The sequence below is a fragment of the Lipotes vexillifer genome, unplaced genomic scaffold (assembly GCF_000442215.2).
Source record: "Lipotes vexillifer unplaced genomic scaffold, Lipotes_vexillifer_v1.1 scaffold1654, whole genome shotgun sequence".
NCBI classification, from domain to species: domain Eukaryota; kingdom Metazoa; phylum Chordata; class Mammalia; order Artiodactyla; family Lipotidae; genus Lipotes; species Lipotes vexillifer.
This window is the reverse complement of record NW_006794528.1, coordinates 186,217-200,844: the sequence shown is the minus strand read 5'-3', so window position 1 is coordinate 200,844 and position 14,628 is coordinate 186,217. Positions and strand designations below refer to the sequence as shown.

At 45.9% G+C, this 14,628-nt stretch overlaps 1 protein-coding gene across 3 annotated transcripts in view; it reads left to right on the top strand.

Moving 5' to 3' along the window:
- Positions 1-14,628, top strand: part of CA12 (carbonic anhydrase 12) — a 59,661-nt gene that overhangs the window by 18,376 nt on the left and 26,657 nt on the right. The window lies entirely within an intron of this gene.

Below are 14,628 nucleotides of genomic sequence, written 5' to 3'. Positions count from 1 at the left end.
TGATTGTAGATGAGAGCCCATCTCTGTTGGGCTTCGTGAAGTATTCAAATCAGCATCCAGGCTGCCACTGCTGCCTAGGTGGGACCCTAGTGGGGAGCACTGATGTGGCCAAGCCCCACACTCATTTACAGATGAGGCGAGGAAAGCTCAGAGCTATCAAGTGGCCCAAGCATGAGAAGCTGAGCCAAGACTGGAATCTGTGTCTCCTGATTTCCGTCTCGTGTATTTTCCCAGTCATTTGGTGGATGCTCATTTTATGCCAGTCATTGTGTCCCCTACTCGACGCATCACACCACGGTGCAAAAGCCATTGAGGAAATGCAGCGATTTTTTTGAAAAAGTAAATAATATAGACTTGCCAGAAACAAATTCTGCCAAATTAACTTGCTTTTCTTCCCTACATCAGAGTAAAAGGCTTAGTGGTTAAAGAAAACACAACAGACTTAATACCTGTTGACATAAATAAACATTTGATATGGTTCCTTGTGACACACTCAAGGGAAAGGTTGCTAGGGAAAAAAATCAATACAGTCAAGTCATCGTTACTGTAGGCAGCACACGGCTGGGAGAGATGTCAGAGGTCCTACGGGGACAGTAATGAATCAATACCGTTTTCGGATTCTTGGGAGTAGGATGGACAGCTGAAGGAGCGTGGTAGTTGGAATCAGAAAGATGCGAGTTGGAAGGAAGAACTGGGAATAGACGACACACGTAAGTGAAGAGGAAACGCAGATCAAAGAGAGCGGGTGGACCTGGGGGTGGGGAGAGGGGCAGGAAGTAGCTCCTGGTGAGGAGCACCGTGCGAGCGCAGCAAGACAGGAGCCCCAGCAGAGACTGAATGAGGAGAGCTGCCTGCCCTGTGCTCGCTCCTGGTGATTCAGGAAAGAGGTGTGTGCACGCATTTACACATGCACACATATGTGTGCTCGCATGCATCCACGTTCACGTGTATCTACATTCTTAGATGTGTCCACACCCCCGACACTCACACCTCCATCTCCTACACCATGAACTTGGAATGAGCCTCTCCACTGGTTTCTGAGCTACGGGAATGTGTGTTGACATCTCACTGCTTGGAGCGGTGCTTGGGTGAGAACTTACAGCCACCCGTCAGTGCTTCCTTTTGGCAGTTTCCCAAGAGCCTCCCAGCTCTTGATGAACCTTTTGGTGTAATGCTTAAACGTCTCTATCAGCAAGGATGGAGCAGGGAGTGCCCCAGCGCTGAGTAAAACTGAGCATGGAAGGTCTGCAGGGAAGACTGGGTGTGCAAAGATGTCTGGTCAGAAACCTTGTTACGCCGTGGGGGAAAAAATGGAGAACTGCAGGACTTTAATGCTCTTCCTTCACTAAATTGCCTTGAGAAGCATAGGTACCTCTGGGGTTAATAACCAAGTGCTCGCTCTCCAGCTAAGGCCAATGTGCTAAATGATCACTGGAGAATGTTTTCCTCCCTGGTGGTTTTTGAGCACGAGCCTGATGCAAGCAAGGCAGTATTCGAGGGGTACAGGTTTGAGCAGGAGCCCTTTCTAGCCCCAAGGCGGGTTATCTAGAAGGAGAACATATGCACACCGTGTGGGGAGTGACAGCCTCCCCAAAGGGCTGCTTGGGCAGAGGCAGAGAGCCCAGTCCAGGAGAGGTGCTGAGGAAATATTTGTTGAGTGAACGAGGAAAGAATGGTTTGTTTCTCTATTTACTTTTGGCTCTGGGAGTGAGGGAAGGCACCAGGGAGAAGGTGGCACTTGATCTGGGATGGCAGGATTTCAGAGGTGAAACCAGTCTGAAACGAAATGCCACATCACCATGCATATCTCATTAGAAGTAAAAGGAGCCAGGCAGGGAGCCCTAGATTTGTTTTCCGGAGAGGTGAAAAGGAGAACTTGCTCTAAAAGGTTGGGAAACAGCCCCTAAGGGTGGTGGCGGCAGGGGGCGGGGGGGAGGCGCAGCAGAAAGGAGGAATTGAGACAATTCCATTCAGAAGGGCCTGGGAACCAGCATGTCTTGTAAGTCCATCACAAATAGACACTACGCTACCATGTTTATTCCTCCCAACAGCCCTGGGGTCCTGCCGGGTGGGTACTGCCACTTTCATTTTGTAAGCGAGGCTCAGGGAATCTAAGAGATATGTTCAAGGTCACACAGCCAGTAGGTGGTGGAGCTGTGATTGGCAGCTTGGCCAATGGCTCCAAAGCCCTTGACCTTCCCACTGCAGTCCACCACCTGTTTTTGTGAATAAAATCTTCTTGGAACACGGCTACACTCACCTGTTTACATATTCTCTATGGCTGCCTTTTTTTTTTTTTTTTTTTTTAACAAAAGCAGAGTTGGGTAGTAGTGACAGAGATCATACAGCTCACAAAGCCTAAAATATTTGCTATCTGGACTTTTGTAGAAAATGTTAGCCAACCTTTGATATAGAATGATGCCTGGCACGTAGTAAGTGCTCATTAAATGGTAGCTTTAAGAAAAACAACAACTCACTAGGCTTTGGAGTTTAACAAAATTTGACTGAGGTCCCGGGGTGACACAGGCAACTACAGCCTAAGACGAAAGCCAGATGTCTCTGTCATCAGTACTCCCCCAAGGCAATGATCATGCCTGTCCCTGGGGGTTACCTACCATCAGGTCATAGGCACCAGTCTTGCTCTCCTGGCCTGGAGCCCTGACTGTGTTTCCCCTCCCCTGAGGTTAGGCCTCCATTCCTCTTTCCTGCCCCAGGATGACTGACAGAGAGAGCACCTCATTCTTTCTAGAAGAACATCCTCTGCAATGTGTGACCTGCTCTTTCCTTCTGCGTGGCCCAGCCGAGACAATCACAATAGTCCAGGGCTTCTCAGCCTCTGCACTGTTGACATTTGGGGCAGGATAATTCTTTGTCTGGGGGCCGTCCTGTGCACTGTACGATGTTTAGTAGCATCCCTGGCCAGCCCACCTACCCACTGAATGTCAGTAGCATTCCCCCTTGTGACACCAAAAATGTCTCCACAGACGTTGCCAAACATCCCGAGGGGACAAAAATGACTCCTGAGAACCACTGGCTTAGTCTGAAATAACATCACAGGTGAGGCAACAACCTTCCAGTCCAGGACAGCTAAATCCACTATTTTAGAAAGGCAGTGCTCTTTGCAAGGGCACAGACCAGTTAAAGATGCACCCTATTTGGATCACTGGATCACTAGACAGAACGCTCGGCACCTCAGCCTGAAACGCCAGCATTTGGACTGTTACAGCTGGGGCTGAGCTTTCACAGAAACGCTGGGTAGTTACCTGCCTCAAGTCTGGGTCACTAAGAGGGCTTATCCAAGCGCTCTGTCCTGCAACAGGGGGAATGGGACAAAGTTTTGGTCCCTCCCCCAGAATGCAGAAAATGCTTATGGACCTCCCCAGCTGCCCTGCCCCTTCCCACATGAAGATTTTCCATCCTCATCCGTTTTTTACATTCTACTCTTCCTCAAGTGACAGGAAGAAACTGCTAGCAGCTTTAAAATAACAGTCTATTCACTGATCCACTTATTCTTTGGACCAATCCTTAATGATTCCCTTTGTGGGCTGGTCACTGGGGATCAGAGACAAGCAGGACACAGCCCCTGCCTTCCGTGCACTGAGGGTTGAGGAGCAAGCAGGCGTGTAAACAGGTAATGACAACGGAGCAGATTAAGTCTTGTGATAATGTACACCGACCCTAGGGACACAAAGGTGGGGCAGAATTCCTACATTTGGGGGTGACGGTGGCTGTCAGCCTTCCCTGAGGAGCTGATTCTTGAAAGATAAAGGAGTTAGCAGGGCAAGGAGAGTGCGTGCATGTTTACGTGCATGGTGGTGTGCGTTTTAGGGATGAAAATGGCATTCCACTGCAGGCAGCAGAGCTCCGAAACCAGACGAGAGTGTGGGGTGCGATCAGAGAATCAGGATGGCAGCAGCTCAGTGTCGGAGAAGTGGTAGGGAAAAGATTCTCCCTGCGTCTGTGAGCAGAGGCTCTGACAGCTTTCGTGCCAGACTATCTTTTCAAAGATGCTTATGTAGCAAGTCATCTTGTGTAGATAAAGGCAGTGTCTCCTTCCAGGGCAGAGAGCAGATCTGTTTGCTGTCCAGTAAAATAATGTCTCTCTTGGAGGCAAAGGTTGGGCAAGTTTGCTAACGACCCCCCTTTACACGCTGGGGTTTCCTAAGCTGAGAGGGATGCTCGTTATGCAGAGCAGCTTGCGAGTGGAGGCGTTACAAGTCCCTGGTTACATCACCCTATGGAACTGGGGCTTGAGACACAGCTGCAAATGTCACTCTGCTACCCCTGTGAGTATTAAACTGTCCTTCGTCTCTGACTCAGCAGTCTCGTGTCTTTACCAGCATCCGTGAAACTGTGGCAGGCTAACTTGTTAGTCGGGGTGAAGTCTTAAGACTCCCACCCCCACTTTGTGACACATGGTAGTAGGGGAAGCAAAGCCTAGAGAGGGGGGTGGGATAATGACGGGCTTGTGGGCTGCACTCCAGACCTTGGGATTAAGCCTGAAGGTTTGAGGAGCCACTGAAGAACTTTCAGCAGAGAAATGTCTGGATCTGGATCCAGTGTAGGGAGTGGAGGGCTGGAGAAACAAGGCCAGTGAGGCCTACAGATACGGAGTTATGCATCTGAACAGGGCTATGCCAGTAGGGGCAGATGAAAGCCAAGTTTAAAAGAAACTTAATTTGGTCCTTGATAGCTTTTTTTCCTGAACTGGGAGTCAATCCGGATAATTCACTAAATTTATTTGTGGCATCTCTTTAGACCTTTCCTGCTCTTGACATTTCTGAAGCATAAAGACTAGATATCACATAGCATGTCCTTCCATTTGGGTTTGTCTGAGGGTTTCTCATGAGATTCAGGTTGTCCATTTTGGCGCGAAGAGTACGGTATACACAGAAGTATATACTGTTAATATATATTATATATGTATACACACATATCTTTATACACACATGTATTCACAATGGAATATTACTCAGCCATAAAAAAGAATGAAATAATGCCATTTGCAGCAACATGGATGGACCTAGAGATTACCATACTAAGTGAAGTCAGACAGAAAGACATGTATCATACGATATCACTTATATGTGGAATCTTCAAAAAAAAATGATACAAATGAACTTATTTACAAAACAGAAATGGACTCAGAGACACAGAAAACAAACTTATGGTTACCAAAGGGGAAAGGGGGGGAGGGAGGGATAAATTAGGAATTTGGGATTAACAGATACACACTACTATATATAAAATAAACAACAAAGTCCTACTGTATAAAACAGGGAACTATACTCAATATCTTTTAATAACCTATAATGGGAAAGAATCTGAAAAAGAATATATATGTATATATATATACACACACGTATACATATATGCACACATGTATACATACACACACGTATACATATACACACACGTATACATACACACACCCACACATATACACATACACAGCCACATATACGTATACACACACACGTCTACGTACACACACGTCTATGCACACACACACATCTCCGTACACACCCACGTCTACATATACACACACACGTCTATGTATACACACACATATACACATATACACACACATATACATATATACACACACACATATATAACTGAATCACTCTGCTGTACACCTGACTCTAACACAACACTGTAAATCAACTATACTTCAATTTTTAAAAAAAGATTAAAACTAAAGAAAAAATATTGTCCTAAAAAAAAGACTCCTAAAAGAGTAAAACTGTTGCATCTCTGTGCCTAAAAATGGGGCCAAAGGAAAGGAAGGAGTGGAGTGTGATTCCCAGCCTTTGGGGGGGTGGGCGGTACTATCAGCTGAGATAGAGAACCTCGAAGGAGGTGGAGGAGGTTTTGGAAGGAGGAGGGTGAGAGAGGAAAGGATGGTAGGTTTGGTTATTTTTCAAATTATTTGTTTGCCCATCTGCCTCGCCCTCCAGCCACGTCTGATTTCAGGAACCCATGGAGCGTCCAATGGGGGTGGCCAGTAGGCAATGGGTCTGGAGCTCAGGAGGAAACCCCGACAGGGCAGAGGTGGTGCTGAAGCCATGGGAGGGGATAAGATCATCCCAGGGGAGTGTAAGTGAGCGAGAAAGAGAAGAGCCAAGGACAAAACCACAGGGAGAGCTGACATTAAGGGCAGGTAGCTACAGAGAGCTGAGAAGGGGCAGGAGAAATGGGAAGATAACTCAGACAAAGCAGTATCCCCCAGAAACCCAGAGAGGACAGGTTCAGAAATGGGGTGGGGTAGCGGGGGAGGCACCGGGGCCAAGGGCTGCAAGAGAAATGAGGGCTGAAGAGTCTATTTGAATCCAGTGGGATGTGGGCCTGGAAGCCACAGTCCTGGAGCAGTGAGATCTGAGCAGGAAGTGGAGATGCAGAAGTGACTGGACGATGTTTGCAAAGAGGGGGCGAGGAATCAGAGCAGGAGGGAAGGGGAGGTTCTCGTCCTAGTAAACAGATATCAAAGTCCACAACTAAACAGCTTGTTCAGGGCCTCATCCAACTTAGATATGCAGGACGGCCCCTGACCTGCTGTCTAGCCACCCCATCCAGTCTCGGGTCCTCACTCACAGCCTCACACTTTTCACAAAGATGAGTGCTGGGAAGGTGGATGGGGGAGCAAGGGAGAGAAGAGCAGCTTTTTGGCAGCAGAGGCAGCCATACCGACGATTAAGAGCACCTGTTACATTTCTTTCTTTCTCTCTCTCTCTCTCTCTCTCTCTCTCTCTCTCTCTCTCTCTCTGCCAGGGAAGGAGCGGGTCACTAAGGCAGCCTCTGCTCACATTATTTGCTCTCCCATCAGTTTCCTTTTGCTGCCAGGGAACATTGCTTCATCACCTTGCATGGAACACGCCTTTATTATCATGATTATTTGAAGTTTCCTCTCTTCATTCAGAAGCTTATTACAAATACTAGCCTCATTGGCCCCCAGACCCTCGTCTCCAGGAAACCAGGCTGTATTATCTCCAGCTTCCTTTCGTGCCAGCTCTGTTCACAGTTTACTTTCTAAAACCCACACAAGAGGAACGTGAATGCTTTATTTCAGTCAACAGCTATTTTATAGCAGAGAATAGCAAGTTAACTGCAGTCAAATATTTAAACTACAACAAAAAGCAACCCTATGAAATGAGAAACACGTGTGATACATCCATACAATGGGATACTCTTCAGCCATAAAAAAGGAATGAAGTACTGATACATGCTACATCATGGATGAACCTTGAAAACACTATACTGTGTCAAAGAAGCCAGACATAAATTGTATGATTCCATTTATGAGAAATATCCAGAAGAGACTAAACCTATAGAGACAGCAAGTAGATTAGTGGTTGCCAAGGGCCGGAGGGAGGAGGGGAAATGACTGCTTAGTGAGTGTGGCGTTTCCTTTGGGATGATGCAAATGTCCCGGAACTAAACAGTGGTGACAGTTGTACAACACTGTGAATATACTAAATGTAATTAATGGTAAATTTATGTTATATATATTCTGCCACAATAAAAAATTAATTACTTTGGAAAAAAGAAACCCTACCTTGACACCAGACAGCAAAAAGCCCTGGCTCCAGCCCCAACGGTGTCGATGTAACGAAGGCTTTCTATCAGCTCTTCTTAACTTCGGCCGCACATCAGAATCACCTGAGCAGCTTCTTAAAGCCTCCTGTCTCTGGACACCACCCAAGACCCATTAAACCTGATCTCTGGGGCGGGGGCCAGGGGCAAACTTAGAAGCTCTAGGAAGCTCCAATGTGCAGTTAGGGTTGAGAAATACTGAGCTAGACCAGTGGTCCTCAGAGTGTGGTCCCCAGACCAGCAGTACCACCATCACCTGGGAATTTGGTTAGAAAGGCACATTCTGGGACTGCACCCCAAACCTTCTGAATTAGAAACCCTGAGAGTGTTTTAACAATCTGTGTTTTAACAAGAAATTTGTGTTTTAACAAGTCTTCCAGGGGATTCTGATACACACCAAAGTCTGACACACCAACTGTTCTGAGTCTAGACCAAGTAACATACAGAGAGTTTTCCTCAACCAATGAGTGTTTACTGAGCGTCTACTGTAAGTTTGCTTCTGTGATAGATGTGAAAATACAGAAAGTCACCTCAGGTCTCCTCAGACATCTAGTTGGTTAGATCTCTGGAAAAGAAGTTGTATGTTAAAATGAGCTGAGCTTTTTTATGGCTGAACAGTATTCCACTGTAGGTGTATACCACATTTTATTTATTCCTTCATGTCTTGATGGGCACATGAGTTATTTCCACTTTTCGGCTATTATGAATAATTCTGCTATGAACATTGGTGTACAAGTACCTGTTTGAGTCGCTGCTTTCAATTCCTTTGAGTATATACCTCAAAATTCTACTCTAGGAGTAGAATTGTCAGGTCATAAGACAACGCTATGTTTAACTTTTTAAGGAATCACCAAAGTGTTTTCCACAGCGGCTGCACCACCAGGAATATTCGTTTGGGATGATGGAAAGAGTTCTGGAAAGGGCTAGTGATGATGTTTGCACAACAGTGTGACTGTAATTAACACCACTGAATTCAGTTTAAAATGGTTAAAAATGGTAAATTTTATGTTATGTATATTTTACCACACACACACATACAACATTAAAGACATGAAATGAGCCATGAAAACAGATTTAGAAAAGGAAGTTATGTTCCTAATGGTCAACACTGAAGAAAAATGACCTCAAACACCATAATTATGTTTCCATAATTACACATATAACAGTGCATTAAAAAGATGGTGTCTGCAGTTCTTACTATTCAGAGGTGGTCTTTGCCCGAGCATGGAGAAAGAATATTTTTAATATTCTTTTTTTAGGAGGGTAGGGCAGCATGTCGGCTTCTTCTGGGGACTTCGTGTGTTTACATCGACCAAAATTCCTTTGTGAACAAGTCAAAGAAGATCAAAGAGAATAACATGTACCGAGCACTGACAGGTGATGGGCCTGGCTTGGTTTCCCTACTTGGGTTAGGCCGTTACCTAAGCAACTTGTCTAACTTATTAGTGGCCTGTTGTTGTTCAGGAACCCCTTGCTGAGCACGTTGATGTGCAGGCTCAGTGGGAGGAGTCAGGGATACAGGAATGAATGGGACGAGCTGAGAGCCCAGTGCGGTGCTTCCCAACTATCAGCGTCAGCGAGCGCCGAGTCACCCACTGGGCTCGTTCAATGACAGATGCCGGGCACCACCCCCAGAGTGTCTGGGTCAGGGTGTCTGGGGGTGGGGGGGGAGGCCCAAGAATCTGCATTTCTAACAGGCTCCTAGGTGATGATGGTGGTGGTGATGCTTATCCAGGGACCACGCTTTGAGAACCACTGGTCTACTGGGTAGAAAAGTATAAAATGTTATTCTGATAAGTGTAGGTGCCTCTAGGAAAGAGAAGTGTAAAGGGCTCCACAGGAGCATCGAGGGTGGGGAAACACTTGGTCCCGCCTTTTGCGGGGTGAGAGGGGCAGGGAGAGGGTGTTTCTGGGAGCTGGGATGCAGCTTGGCGTGTCTCAGCATTGCTGCAATAAAAAGGGGAGGAGAGAGCAGGCTCAGAGGAGTCCAAAGAGGTGGGCAGAGCTTCGCCACAACGAACGCTCTCTAAGGCAACAGGACGTAAGAGGGTGCCAGAGATGCAGGAGCAAAAGCAAACAGTTGTCACCATTTATCTTTGGCATCCGGGAAACCTCACCCTCCTCCCTATAAAAGCCTTCCCTCCAGAAAGGACCCGACAAATGCCTGGAAGCCAAAGGGTAAATGACCGCAAAGCCTTTTCTTCTAGCTACACCCATACCTCCCCCCTCTCCTCTCCACACCAGCAATATTGGAAGGGGATTACTGGCGAGGGAAGGGCCCTCTACGTATGGCAAGATGGAGGGGAAGGACTTCGCAAGGTTTAGCAGAGAGCTGAGCTGGCGGCCCCAGTCCTGCAGCTCACCTCTTCTCGCTCCCCAGCCTGCACTACGGGCCCCACTGCCATGGCTAAAGCAGAAAGGATGCCAAAGAGTAGCTTGGGAGGAATTTACCCTTTCCCAGTCTCATCCCTCTCAAGCTGACCCAAACAAAAATTGAAATAATAAAGAGAAAAGTTCGATATAAAGCATGGCTTAACAGCATCTTTAGAAAACATTCCTATTTTTATTCATCTGTAACAGTAAATACCAAGGAAGCAGAATGGGCCTGCTATGGCTGTCCAGCTTTAAGCTTTGTAAATAGTTAAGTAACACTGACTCTCCAGCCCTTGCTCTGCCCTGTCTCTGATTCACTTGTAATATTAACCAAGAAAAGGCTTCAACGCCAGTTTGGTCCCTTGACCCCTGTTCGTTTATAATAAAACCATAAGACATCACCTGTCAATCATCAACCCACCCCTCTGCTAGCCTCCTCTCCTTCTGGGCAGGATCTTGGGCTTTATGGCCATGCCTCTCCTCTTGACTGGCAGGGAAACAGGCAGAGTCAGCCCAATGTGGCCCTGGGCTCAGGGGGCAAGAATCCAGCCAAGGCAGATGCTGTGGGAACCCCATACTACGGATCAGCTGAAGCCACTGGACTTTTATGGGAAGCCATGTATCTTTTAATCAACTTCAGAAGTGAACTGCAGGAGCTGTCAAATATATATAAAACATATTTAAAAATGTGACCTCTGTATCCTAACAACATCCTGAGAATGTGTGGCATTGAGATGGATTTAGAGAGGATACAGAGGCTGCCTTCCCTTCTGAATGGGGTCCTGTGGCTTAGCTGTGTTCTCTATGGCTCCAGCCACAGGACCACGAAGGATGGGTGACCCCCAGAGAGAGCTGGGTCCCAGCCCCCTGAAAGGAGGACCTTTCTAACAGACGGAGGAGTGTACCTGAGCGGGTGCTGAATGACTCCCACTCAGCCTTGTCGTAGGGCAGCACCCAGCCTGGCCAGGGGGAAGCCAGATGAACCCTGGGTTCACTCTGAGTCTTTACTACATCACATACACATAAAATATACAAGCTCTCTGTTGCAGCAGGGTCTCTGAGTGCTCTGTGCATGGTGGGCTCAGTCCCATCCTTTAAGTCTCAACTTTAATGGTGCCTCCTCTGAGAAGCCTGCCGGCACCACCTGGTCCATAGTGGCCCCTCCATTTCTCTCCATCACAGCCCTTGCTTATTCCCTTCAGCCCTTGCTTATTCCCTTCATAGCATTGACTGCAGACTGGAATTATTTTACTTATGTATTGGTTTTCTTATCTGTAATTTATTATCAGTCTTTTCCACTGGAATGTAAGTTCCATGAGGACAGAGACCAGATCTGTTGTGTTCTCCATTGTATCTTCAATACTAAATACAGTGCCTGGCCCACAGGAGGCACATCTGTTGAAGAAATGAACGAATTAACTTCAAAACTAAATAGCACTCCAAGGAGGGTATTTAGCAATTTTCTCTTTTATTCAACATTTGAATACTCATTTTTAAATTGCAAATATAATCTATTTAATTGTGTATTCAAATTTGATACATAATCTGTGATCATTTTCATATAAATATACATGCCCAGACTGGGGGCATTTTTACTAGAGTCAGATCCCCTTACAAAACAAACCTTGGGGACTGACCAAAAGCTTTTATTATATGAAAATTTTGACTGTTGGTTAAAAAAAGGTGTGTCAACATCTAGAATGTGTAAAACCTTGCCACTGTAGTTTTATCCATTGGGGCAAGTTTTGATCTGACTGCGTTTTGGTAGCCAGTCCAAAGAGACAGGCCCTGGGGATGGTGGCCCAGGATGGGCTGCCCAAGCGTTCACACAGACACTGAGGGCTCTACGCCAAGACTGTGGCTACCACAAATGTCAGGGGCACCAGGTAGGTCTGAGGGACAGACTTAGAAAGGCCCAAAAAGGTAAACGTCATAATAGGATAATAATGAATACTTTTTTGTGTGTGTGCAGACTCGTCAGATATAGTCAAGTTACAAACAATATTTATTTTCACTAGAATTTTTGTTATTCTTAAGCACATAGGATGCAGTCAGTGAGAAAGAGTAATCAGTGAGAAACAGCAATCAAACTGTTCCAGTAATTACATAGTTCTGATCTTCTAAGGAGCCCTACGTGCTTTTATTATTACAATACATGCTGTAACGTATATGTCGTAAATGTATAACTATAAGAAATTACTCAACCCATAAAGTGTCTTACTTACCCCATACCATGTCTGCAAACAGATTATAAAATAATAAAATTATCCTTCATTTACTTGCATGAATTGTTATTTGCCCAAGGCAGTAGTGAGTCTCTACATACGTATGTACAGAGCAAATACACCCATGTTGGAGAAAAATAAAAGGAGGACCTATAGATTAAAAGAAACTCAAGGGACATATTAACCAGTCATGATACATGGACCTTATTTGGACCCTGATCCAAACAAACTCTTTCATAAATATATGAGACTATAGCACAGGGAGTTACATTCAATATCTTATAATAACCTACAATAGAAAAGAATCTGAAAAAGATATATATATATATATATATATATATATATAAAACAATCACTTTGCTATATACCTGACACGCTGTAAATCAACTATACTTCAATTAAAAATAGGAAAAAAAAAAGATTTATGAGACAATTTGGAAAATTTGAATTTGCACTGGATATTTGATGACATTAAGAAACCACTGGGGGCTTCCCTGGTGGCGCAGTGGTTGAGAATCTGCCTGCTAATGTGGGGGACACGGGTTCGAGCCCTGGTCTGGGAAGATCCCACATGCCACGGAGCAACTAGGCCCGTGGGCCACAACTACTGAGCCTGCATGTCTGGAGCCTGTGCTCCGCAACAAGAGAGGCCGTAATAGTGAGAGGCCCGCGCACCGCAATGAAGAGTAGCCCCCGCTCACCGCAACTAGAGAAAGCCCTCGCACAGAAACGAAGACCCAACACAGCAAAAATAAATAAAATAAATTAATAAACTCCTACCCCCAACAAAAAAAAAAAAAAAAAAAGAAGAAACCATTGGGAGGCACAAGAGGGAGGAGATATAGGGATATATGTATAGCTGATTCACTCTGTTATAAAGCAGAAACTAACACACCATTGTAAAGAAATTATACTCCAATAAAGATTTTTTTAAATTAAAAAAAAATCATTGTTAACAGTTTTTAGATGTGAAGATGATATTGTGGTTATTTTTACAGAGTTCTTACCTATAGTTATATATAAGCATCCATAGATTTTCTTCAAAGGAATCCAGTGGAGGGGGAATGGATAGGGCGGGGGGTATGGATGAAACTAGATTAGTCATGGAGAGATGGGTACACGGGGCCACGCTACTATGCTCTTTACTGTTGTACCTGCTTTGAAACTGTATTAAATTTTAAAACAAGACATAGGGTGTAGTAAGAAAATAGCCAAATATAGGTTCACTTTAAAAATCACATTGACTCTTTTAGGCTCATGGGTGTACCTGGGCTGCGTGCATCTCAGAATATGAGAAACTGAGACTGTCTGTCATCCCATGGCCCATCCTCTTCTCTGATCACCTCTGCAGGCCTGCTGAGTTCTAGGATTTCTGACTGGGTTTTTACTCTATGGGCTTCCTTTCCAGGAAGGCTTCAGTGTTCTGGTCTGATCCATTCAGCAAACACTTACTGAGTGCCTCCTTCAGCCCAGAGGTAATTTCTACCTCTGCTGGCTGGGTCCACCCCTCCCCCACTGTCTTCTAAGGGCCACACTCCATGAATCAGCCCCTCCTTCTCCTGGAACCATCCTTCCTTCTCTATTCCCCTTTCCTTCTACGTGGAAGTGTGCTCAAGTCTCTTCATTAAAAAAATAAAAAATGCTTCTTGTCACCCTCATCTTCCTATAAACACCACACACACACCCCTACACACACCCTTCTCCCATCCCTTTATGGCTAGATTTCTGAAATGAGCTTAAGAAACCCTCCAAATCAATTCATTAAGTGTCTAGGAAATGCCACTATATGCTCAGACACGGGGGAGGGACGTGACAGTTCTAGGCTTCCAAAGGTCTTCAAAACTTACAGACAGAGTTCTAGTCTGGAACGGGTTTAGAGTAACAGTCACAGGTGAGATGGCTAAATGACAATTCAAGGCACTGTACCATTGTAGGAAGCCGGGTAATCTGGCCTAGGAGTTCAAGGCAGGAAGAAAGTGCTGGAGTAGCTTGCCCAGGACTTGAGCTGGATTTTGGAGATGGACAAGATTTGGAAAGGTAGAGAGGAAAGGAGGCAGCATTGTAAGCAGATTTTTAGCATGAGAACATTTGTGAAGGTTGGTCTGAGGATGGGGGAGCTGGCCTGACCATGGGGGTGAACTGCGGTGGGTATGGCCGCGGTTCTGCTTTGTTTTATTGGGGGCGGGGGCGGGGCAGGGCAGGGCAGGGCATGCTATGGAGAAAGGGAGTGGACGGATGGGTGGTACCACAGGAGCTGGGCTACACCTGGTTCTGGCTGCAACAGCGAAGGCTGGGGCGGGGACCCCGCGTGGAGCCTCTGCAGTGTGACCTGGTAAGGGCCTAACCGGGGTGGTGGTGGTGATGGTGGAAACTTGGGACTCCATGACCCACCCCGAGGGCAAAGGATGGGCTGAGCCAGCCTGGCTCTGAGATTTTG